This window comes from Sphaeramia orbicularis, chromosome 2, assembly GCF_902148855.1.
Source record: "Sphaeramia orbicularis chromosome 2, fSphaOr1.1, whole genome shotgun sequence".
NCBI lineage: Eukaryota > Metazoa > Chordata > Actinopteri > Kurtiformes > Apogonidae > Sphaeramia > Sphaeramia orbicularis.
In genome coordinates, this window is record NC_043958.1 from 17,378,820 (window position 1) to 17,388,834 (window position 10,015).

A 10,015-nucleotide genomic window follows, 5' to 3' on the forward strand; every position below is an offset into this window, starting at 1 on the left:
TTGGAAGCAGCGCATAAAGAAGGCAGGATGAGAAGGAGGGAGCATCTGACGCTTCCTCAAAATCGAAGGACCTTTCATGGTTTGGTGCCAAGGTCAGTGTGCAGTGCAGCGCTGCAGCAAGTTTCACTCGACTGGAGAACGTTGGAAACCAGAGGGTCAGCTCAGGTCGGGCAGAATGCATAAATAATGAACTGCTTGGATAGAAACAGGCTAAACAGTCACACGGAAAATGAAGTTATTGACAGAAATGTACTCTTCAAACTGTTCTTTTGAATTTGTATTGAATAGTTCTTCATTTCTGCTGAACAAAAACGTGTATTTTTACTTTCTGTTGAACTCAGGGTCAAACTCCATGGAAGAATATCTACTGCTTCTTACTCACGAATCTCTATAAATGTACATTAAGTCATAGAGTAATAAGAATAGAATACCTCCCTTCTTTCAGTCCAAATTAAAAGAATAAATACCCGTACAAACAAAAATGAACCTGGTGCTGAAGCCAGATTTCCAAACTTCCCATAGAATCCCATCACGATTGGTAATTACAGCTGTCAATCATGTATTTAACTCCCCTATCTATCTGAAAACACCTGTGATTAGACAGAATCAGGGCATAACATATTAGACGATGAATGAATGAACTGATACTACATTATAGCTGCAGAAGTCAAAATCAGGAGTAAAATGCTGTAATTTGAGAATACAGAGAAGGTTTTTTTTTTTTTTTTTTTTTTCATTTTTCTCCCTTTGGTTCTAATCTGAAGACTAAATATAAATCCAAAGTTGCCCATAAAGTTGTCGTAATTTTGTTTTCTTCTTTTTATTCCTATTTGTACACATCAGTAATCACCTTTACATACAATGATTACATACTAAGTTCCAGTTACACTTTATCTTTAAAGAATAACTTATTTTGTCATAATAAACAAATATTCTATTCCAACTGTATGGGCAACAGTGAACAAATAGGCTGATGGTGGAAGAGTGAAGACACTTTTTCAAGCCTCTGTGTTGGTGACATGAAGAAGAGCAGGAGCACTGCAAAAATCAAAATGTTACCAAGTGTATTTTTCTCATTTCTAGTCAAAAATGTCTCATCACACTTAAAATAAGACATAATCACCTAAAGAGTAACTTTTCAGTGGGATATAAGAACTTATTTTTAAACAACAGATCTTGAAAATCTTATTTCAAGAAACCTTACCAAGATAATTTTCACTTGTTCCATTGGCAGATTTTTTTTTTTTGCTTGAATTAAGCAAAAAAACAACAACAAAAAAACAAAAAAAACTTTAATTAATTCCATGGTTTTCTTGATAACAACCAAAATCACTAAAGTTCTTACATCAATAGCTATGGCATTGTACTGCCAAAAACAGTGCTTTTAGACATTCCATGTTTTCTTTTCTGTCTGTTTTAGTCACATGATACACACAGGAGTTAGTACTTGATTGCATAACCTTTGTTTTAGATGACTTCTGATGGTCTAATCATTTTTTCCATGACTGTAGATCCTTCCACTTGTGGTGGCTATTGCTCAGGAAATGGTCTGATCCTTCATAAACCAGATGATGGTTTGAGTTTGGGTCCCCATCCACATGTCAGAGTGTACATGAGCAAGACTGAACTGTGTGTGTGAAGGGCTGAATATGTACCATCAACATTAACAAAAGTGCAATAGAAAGTGCATTTCCCATTCACTAATTTGACCATGGAGTTTTGTAATATTGTTTTGATCATATTTAAGCTCCTCCCACTTCATTTGCATAATTAGAAGTTGTCATAGGCTGATCACAGAGTATTTTATTAGTTTATTTATCAGGGACATTGTACATTAATTGACATTGCTGTAAATGCACCAGGTACAAGGTAGCACAAGGTTATAAAGATGCAGGTTTTTTTTAAAACTCTGTATTTATGAGAGTTTTTTTTAACAGGTACAAAACTCAAAAAACAGAACAAACAGGTCATGAGGTTAAGGGGTTACAAAGATCACACTGTTGAGGCAAAAAACACAATTTCTACACTTGATGGTTTTACAAATTTGTCTCACAGGTTATGTAAATGTGCCATTTTTCTTCATCTCTTCACCCAGTTTTTTCTGCAGTTTTTGTGTTCTAGTAAATGGAAATGTTTTACAATGTTGCTAAAGACAGTCATCTGTGGACATTCCCTCTTAAGCCAGTATTTTGTATTTTCTTTTTACTTGCTGCCTGGAAGACCTTGAGGAGGTAAGTGTCATTCTTACTGAGACCATCAGGTTCATGGCCAAGAAAGAGGGAAGTGAATGATGTGCTGATTTTAAATCCCAAAACTTTAGAGATGATTTTAGATACTTCCTTCCAGTAAGGCTGGATAGAGGGGCAGGACCAGAAAACACAGTTCCCCCACATTCTCTCCAGCAGCGCTGCTGAATGCCGGTTTATTTGGCCTTCTGTTTTGGAGTAATCAAAAAAAAAAAAGAAAAAAAAAGGATCAGGTTTTTCCAGCAAATGTCCCACCATGTCCAAGAATTAGTGGAAAACAGGCAGTTTTTAACAAAATATAAATTTAGAATACCTAAACACAGATGAGCACAAGGCAAGTTTTGCAATACAAAAATGTATAATTGATTACACATCTGACGAAGTGAACAAAAATTGTTAAGATACACTTTACAATTAGAAATATTAAAAAATACAATAGAGACAGGACTAAAAAATGTCTAATGTTGGAGCTCTAATTATGAATGTACCAGATTTTAGATGCATTTTGAACTTATTATAAGATGTAAGTTCTCTGAATGAACTGGAAAAGAGTTCCACTCATGTGCCGCTGGAACTGCAAATGAGGCCTGACTAAATGTACTTTTCCTCAGTGGAACTACATGTTAAGTTTATGCTTATTCACATGTTTTTGTCACAGACTCAGAGGAGGTTTTACATTTGAAACGACATTTTAGATTTTGCTGCAAAGCCCAAACAAGGCAAAGTAGTTCGACTTTGCTGCACCGAGGAGCTATTTCTGTGCTGCATATGTTCACAAAATCCAAAAAGTAGAAAAACTGAGAGAAACTGGGCTGGTGTTCTGTGCTTCTCTGCACTCTCACCATCTGTTTCTGCTTCTGTGGGAAAAAGATTATCATTCAGGTTAATAGAAGAGCGAGTTTCAATTGACCGCTGAACCCTGAGCACACTTGGCTGAAAACTAATTTGGTTTTGATTTAAAAACCTGAATAAGGTAGAATTGATATATATTAGTTAGTGTGGACATTAAATCCTCCAGTTTTCCAAAAGGGGAGGAGTGTAACTGGTAATTTCAGATAAGTATGAGTATGAAGTGCTGATAATTTGCTTGAGTATTTCCATTTAATGCTACCTTAACCACTCCTTTACATCTCAAATGTGTTGACTTTCACCGGTTGTGACAAAACTGAAGGATTAAGTGTTCTTCTGTGAGTAGAGGAAATCCTCCTACACCTTAAACTAAATAAACTCTATAAAAAACTCACTTGGATTTACTGGAAAATGCATAATCACAAACTTGAACACAGGCCTGTTTTTCTAAGCTTTTAAAAAGTTGACTGTTTAGAGACACGACTCTAATAAGACAGACATATAATCATCTAATAAAACATGATGCATCAACAGGAAGCATTTTACTGTACGATGACAATGTCTGCTTTTCACACTTTATATACATTTTATTATTTATTTATCATTTGTGATTTATTGCTTTATTTTATGGGGACGGTGCTCATTAATCAACAGAAACATAAGAAGCTGTAAACGTGCTAGTGTTAGCCAGCAGGGCTAATTTTCATCTGTTGCTCTTGGCTCAAATGATAAAATCCAGCCTAAAAACAGAAACAATTTGGTATAAAAAATAAAATAAAATAAAATAAAATAATATAAAATAAAATAAAATAAAATAAAATAAAATAAAATAAAATAAAATAAAATAAAATAAAATCACAAGTAAGACAAATGATTAATAAAACATGGGTTAAGATTAGCTTAACCCATAAAGACCCAGTGGTACTTTTGTGGTGGTTCCATAATGAAAAAATGAATTTCTCTCTATATTTAACATTTTTTAAGTGATTTATCACCATTTATTGTAATATTATCCCCTTTAGTTTGAGTTTTTTCAGTGTAAATCTTGTATTTCCCTATATTTAATTCATTGATCATGTAGATGTTCATTAAAGCTTAGAGCAAATTCAGAAGTTATCATATTAAAAACAGAGAAAACAGAAAAAAATGACTTTTCAGTAAAATCTATCAATAACCGAACATAAACCAAGTTTATCCATCCACTGTCATTGATCAATGTAGAAGATGACAGTGTATCCGTGGTAACTACAGAGCCTCTGAACGTCCAAATGGGTCATATCTGACCATGAAAAGATAATAAACTGCATTTTCCACCAATTATTTGCATGTATTGATAGGATTAGTGGATCAACAGGTATTAAACAGTTTACATCAGTTGTTAGTTTTGGTTAAAAGTGGCTTTTTGGGTCTTTATGCATGAAACAGCTCTTGTTCTCTGAGTAATTTGAGGACCACCCCCCACTGATGTAAAATATAACAATAATTCACATTCACATTTATTTCTAATTTAGCTGTAGCAGTGCTCATTTTCCCTTACAAATCTAAAATAATTTAACCTTCAAATACCTAAACAGCCACACATGACCAAAAACACATACTGATCTAAAATATTTAACCATAAATCTTATCAATACATTAAAATAATTCAAGTAAAATGCAGTTTTTCAGCTTTTTATCATCAGATATGACCTATTTTGATGTGAACATGGAAACACTGTTGTCTTTTGCAACACTGATTCACTAGTAAAACATATTTTCATGATATAGTGTTCCTACTTTGATTTAAATATCTTCCACCACTGCTGTATTGTGCACAATTACTTCTACTAATCATGTTTCCATGCTTTTTTTTTTTTTTATTTGTTGTGATAAGTATGCAGTAGTCTTGTAGTCTGATGCTTTATAATTGTATTTATTTATCCTGGTGACAGCATAAACAAAGTTGACATGACTTCCTGGCAGAGAGCTGCAGTTTATCTCAAAGGTCAGCTGACATCCTTTGTAATGCGATCACGCTGTAAAAGCAGCCACGGCGCTGAATGTTCTTTGGAACTGGAGGTGCATCATCTTGGCTTTGACTTATCACGCAGCTCTAGCGCTGATCTGAGTCAGAGAAGTCGACAACAAACTGCACTTCAGAAGACAGAGGTAATTAATAACCAGCCTGAGACGTTAATGTGTTGTGGGGATGAGTCACTCGAGGGGCTTTGTTGTTAAGTTACGTCAAGTTCTTTTCATTAAAATAAAGGAAATATGTGTGTCTTCTTTTTGTTTATGGTACATAATGTGACAAATGTCCTCTGTTTGTCGCTGACAGCAATTAGCCAACATTTATGAGAGACTGTAAGTGGGAGTTTGGAGGAGCGAGGCACACTGCAGCAAACAGTCTGATCCAGTCCAGTGAAAGTGATGAAATGTATTACACTCCACAATCTGCTGTGGTGTAAATATTTTCACACTGCTGGGAATCACTTGGCTCTTTTGTACACTGCAGGACTGGAAAGCGTGTTTGAACAGTTCTGTGTTCAAGGTTTATGTGCTTTTAGGTGAGCCAACACTTCCTGAGTTCAGATCAAGGAATCCAAGCAAAAAAAAAAAAAAAAGAAAGGCTTTCATCTTTATCTCCATGTACCAGCCTGGAGCTGTGATCATTAATGCTGCGTCTCTGTCACTGCAACAGCATCAGGCGAAGTCATTTACGCACTGAACTTTTATTTTTTATTTTTCTTGGAGTTTCACAGGTGCATTAAAGATTAAAGTAATTTCTCTCAACTGTGAACAGAGTTAGTGGGGTTACTGTGAAAGTTTATTTCACTACAGATGACAGAATGCATGCCCTTAAATGGAATTTGCAACACATTCTGTCAAAGTGAGGGGCATGTTTTAAATCAGGGGGGGTCAAACTCATTTTAATTCAGGGGTCACATTCAGGTAGATATGATCTAAAGTGGGCAGAACTAGTAAAATAATAACTGTAGAAAAAGTACAATTTTATCATGAAAATATTTACATCTACCCACAAAAACCAAGTGCAACTTTTGTGTCAGTTCCCAAATGAATTTATCTCTATTTTTCTACCATTTTTAAGCGATTTATCACCATTTACGGTAATATTATTTTCTGTATTTTGCATTTTTCAGTGTAAATCATGTATTTTCTTATATTTAATTCACTGATCATGAAAAGTAAGAGTAAATTCAAATGTTATTATATCAGAAACAGAAAAAAACTGACGAAAAAGTGACTTTCAGCAAAGATATCAATTAACTGAATGTGAAAACAAGTGTCTCCATCCACCGTCATTGATCCAACTCCATGGGTTTTACTGGTGAATCAATGTTGTAGAAGATGACAGTGTTTCCATGTTTACTACAGAGCCTCTGAACGTCCAAATTGGTCATATCTGAATATGATTTAAAACCATAAAAATCCATTTTACATCAGTTATTTACATGTACTGATAGGATTAATGGGTCAACAGTTATTAAACAGTTTAGGTCAGTGAATACTTTTATGGGTTAAAAATGTGACCTGACATGTCTTTCATTTTCATATGCTTATCATTTACTCATGTGGATTACAACTTACAGATCACAGTGGATCTAAAAATACACAAAACATTTAGTAACAGGCAGAATATTGTTAAAATTACACTTACTTCTCTTAAGACATTTCAGGTTGTTCATATTTCTTTCAGGTTAATTCCTTTTTTTGGTGAAAGGACAATGTGTAAATGTGAACATTATCATGGAAATGTACTTTTTTTGCATGAAAACAAAGACAAAGATTTGTAGTTGTAATTATTTAAATCTCGGTTTTAGTATTTTACTTAAGATCATATTGGTCTGTATATGAGCACTGAACTAAAATGATTTTAACATTATCAATTGTTAATATCTTCAGTGGAATTTTTGCATTTTACAAATTCATCCCATGGGCTGGATCGGAACCTCTGGGCCTTATGTTTGACACATGTGTTTTAAATACTATATGCACCTTCAACATAGTTTTAAATGACACCAATGTAAAAGTGAAGATACTGAAACTTTAATCAAGAAAAATTAAGTCCAAAGAACATGTTGGTAGTAGTTGTTGAAATACAGTATTGGGTTAAATTGTGAAATTCTGTGCATTAATGAATGGGTTTTTCTCAAAAGTAATGGTTAAAACATTTGCACATTTGCTGTTTCCTCACAGAATCAGGAGGGTGAAAGAGATGTAGTGAACATAAATAATAATAGTGTAAATTCACTGTTCAATCCAACATGTAGCATGTACTTTATCTCCATCTTCCATGTTGTGTAAAGGTGCAGAAACAGAAGGCAAGGTGCAAAAACCAGATTTCCTTTCACTTCTATTTTTAAGCTGTTTGACAGAGCTACTTTTGGCCCAAAGTGACAGAAAAGTAACTCTGTTGCTGCAAGATTGTGTGGCAATGAAATGATTTATTAGCTTTTAGTTCTTGTCAATATTAGTTGTTTGGACTGAGCTCACTGCACCCAGATATACTTTTCTTCTGGTTTTAAATCAGGCTCTTATTGGCAATGACACCATTTATAATATCAGAATAAATAATTCACCCTTTAGTATAAATACAGAGCAATGTATTAATTTAAAGAAGGATACTGTGTTTGATTTTTATTTAACTGTATGTTTTGTGCTCTAAATACACATTCTACATACATTTATTGTGTTATTGCTGATTAATTGATTGGTTTATTTCAAGCTTGTGCACTCTATGTATAGTGTTGTTTCAATTTCACAATAAGACAGAAATAATATAACATCCACGTATTATATACACATCATTAGGTGTACACAATACAGGGTGGGGAAGCAAAATTTACAATATTTTGAGGCAGGGATTGAAAGACAGTGTATGACCAATTAGTTTATTGAAAGTCATGAGAATTTATTTGCCACAAGAAAATGTACATAATAGAAAATGTTTTTATTCTATGTGTCCTCCTTCTTTCTCAATAACTGCCTTCACACGCTTCCTGAAACTTGCGCAAGTGTTCCTCAAATATTGGGGTGACAACTTCTCCCATTCTTCTTTAATAGTATCTTCCAGACTTTCTCGTAATAGTTTTGCTCATAGTCATTCTCTTCTTTCCATTATAAACAGTCTTTATGGACACTCCAACTATTTTTGAAATCTCCTTTGGTGTGACGAGTGCATTCAGCAAATCACACACTCTTTGACGTTTGCTTTCTGTCAGGATCTGTGCCTGTGTGACTCTTAGCTCCTCCCTTTTGGTCATGGTCTGTGCCGGTGTGACCCTCAGTTCCTCCATCTCCTGCAGCCAATTACCTCTAGCCAATTTAAGGCTTTGGTTTGCAGCCATGCAGCGCTGGTCCATTTCTCCTCACTCCTTTCCATAGCCCGGACATTTTTTCATATTCATCTACGGACTCAGATTCAGGTTTTGTATGTTGTTTTTTTCTGTGGACTCTGCCTTAGTTTTGATGTTAGGTTTTTCGTTGTGTTGTTTTCATTTTTGTTAAATAAACTTATTTTTTTTCCTTCAGTTCTGTGCATTTGAGTCCTCTCATTTCCCCTTTGTGACACTTTCCTGATTACTCATATGGGCAAAAGTTTCTGAAAAGGTATGGATAATAGTGTTAGGTATGATTATGACATCAGTATATGTTTGGTTTCAAAACAATTGACGTAGTGCCTGCTGAGAAAAAACAACTAAATGTTCATTGTAAATTTTGCTTCCCCACCCTGTATACATAAATATATACAATAATTCACTATTTATATACACCCCCAGTAGCCTGAAAGGGAGTGAGAAGTACAATGTATTTACTCCCACCCCCCAAGAAGAAGAAGAGGAAGAAGAAGAAAACACCAAATGATCTTCCTTCATCTCTATATTATTTTCAGACCATTTCCTTATATTTAAATTTAAACTGCTGTATATTATTGGCGCATTGCCTTAGTTGAAACATGACTGTTTCCCTAGAGTATTTAATGACATCTGTGCTAAATGTTTTGAAGAAGTGCTGTGAATATGTGTAATATGTGTTAACACATTTGCAAGAGCAGACGTCAGCTGTGTTAACAAGGTAATGCTAAATATCAAGAGGATACCAGTTTCATCCTGAAATACTGGACTGTGCATGTAATTCCTCCTTTTCCTTCTCGGCAGTCTCAAAGGTCTGTTTATGATGCAGCACTGCGCATGTGTGTGACCTCTGCAATCTCCACAACCTACAATAAAAGTGTGTTCAGACTTTAGAACAAAGTCGTGTTAGACTTTGGAGCTTTACACCTATGAAGAAACACACCAGAGATTTCCAGATGTTTTAATTTCATTGGCTAAAGAGAATAAATCTTTCTCTTATGTTACAGGAACAATGAAAATCAGTTTGACAGCTCTGTTCTGTTTAGCAGTAGATATTTTTTTAAAGTGTAAAAAGAAAGATCGAATATAAAAACAGGAAATTATACTGAAAATATACATTGAAAAATAATAAAAACTACAAAGAAATGCTGAAATATACTACATGAGGCCAACTCTATACCATAAAAACAAGAAAAATATACAACATCAATGCACACTGGAAAAAAACAAAATCTTACCAAGTGTATTTTTCTAATTTTTAGTCAAAATATCTCATCACATTTAAAATAAGACATAATCACCTAAAGAGTAACTTTTCAGTGAGATATAAGTATTTATTTTTTGACAATAGAAAGACTTGAAAATCTTATTTCAATAAATCTTACCAAGATCATTTTCACTTGTTTCATTGGCAGATTTTGTTTTGCTTTATTCAAGCAAAAATATCTTGTATTATTATTATTTTTTACTTGTTTTTAGAGGGGCATTTTTTCCAGTGTAACTCAAATTACTACTTACATGAATAAATCACTCAAGTAAATAGAATTAACCATCAAAAATCCAGGC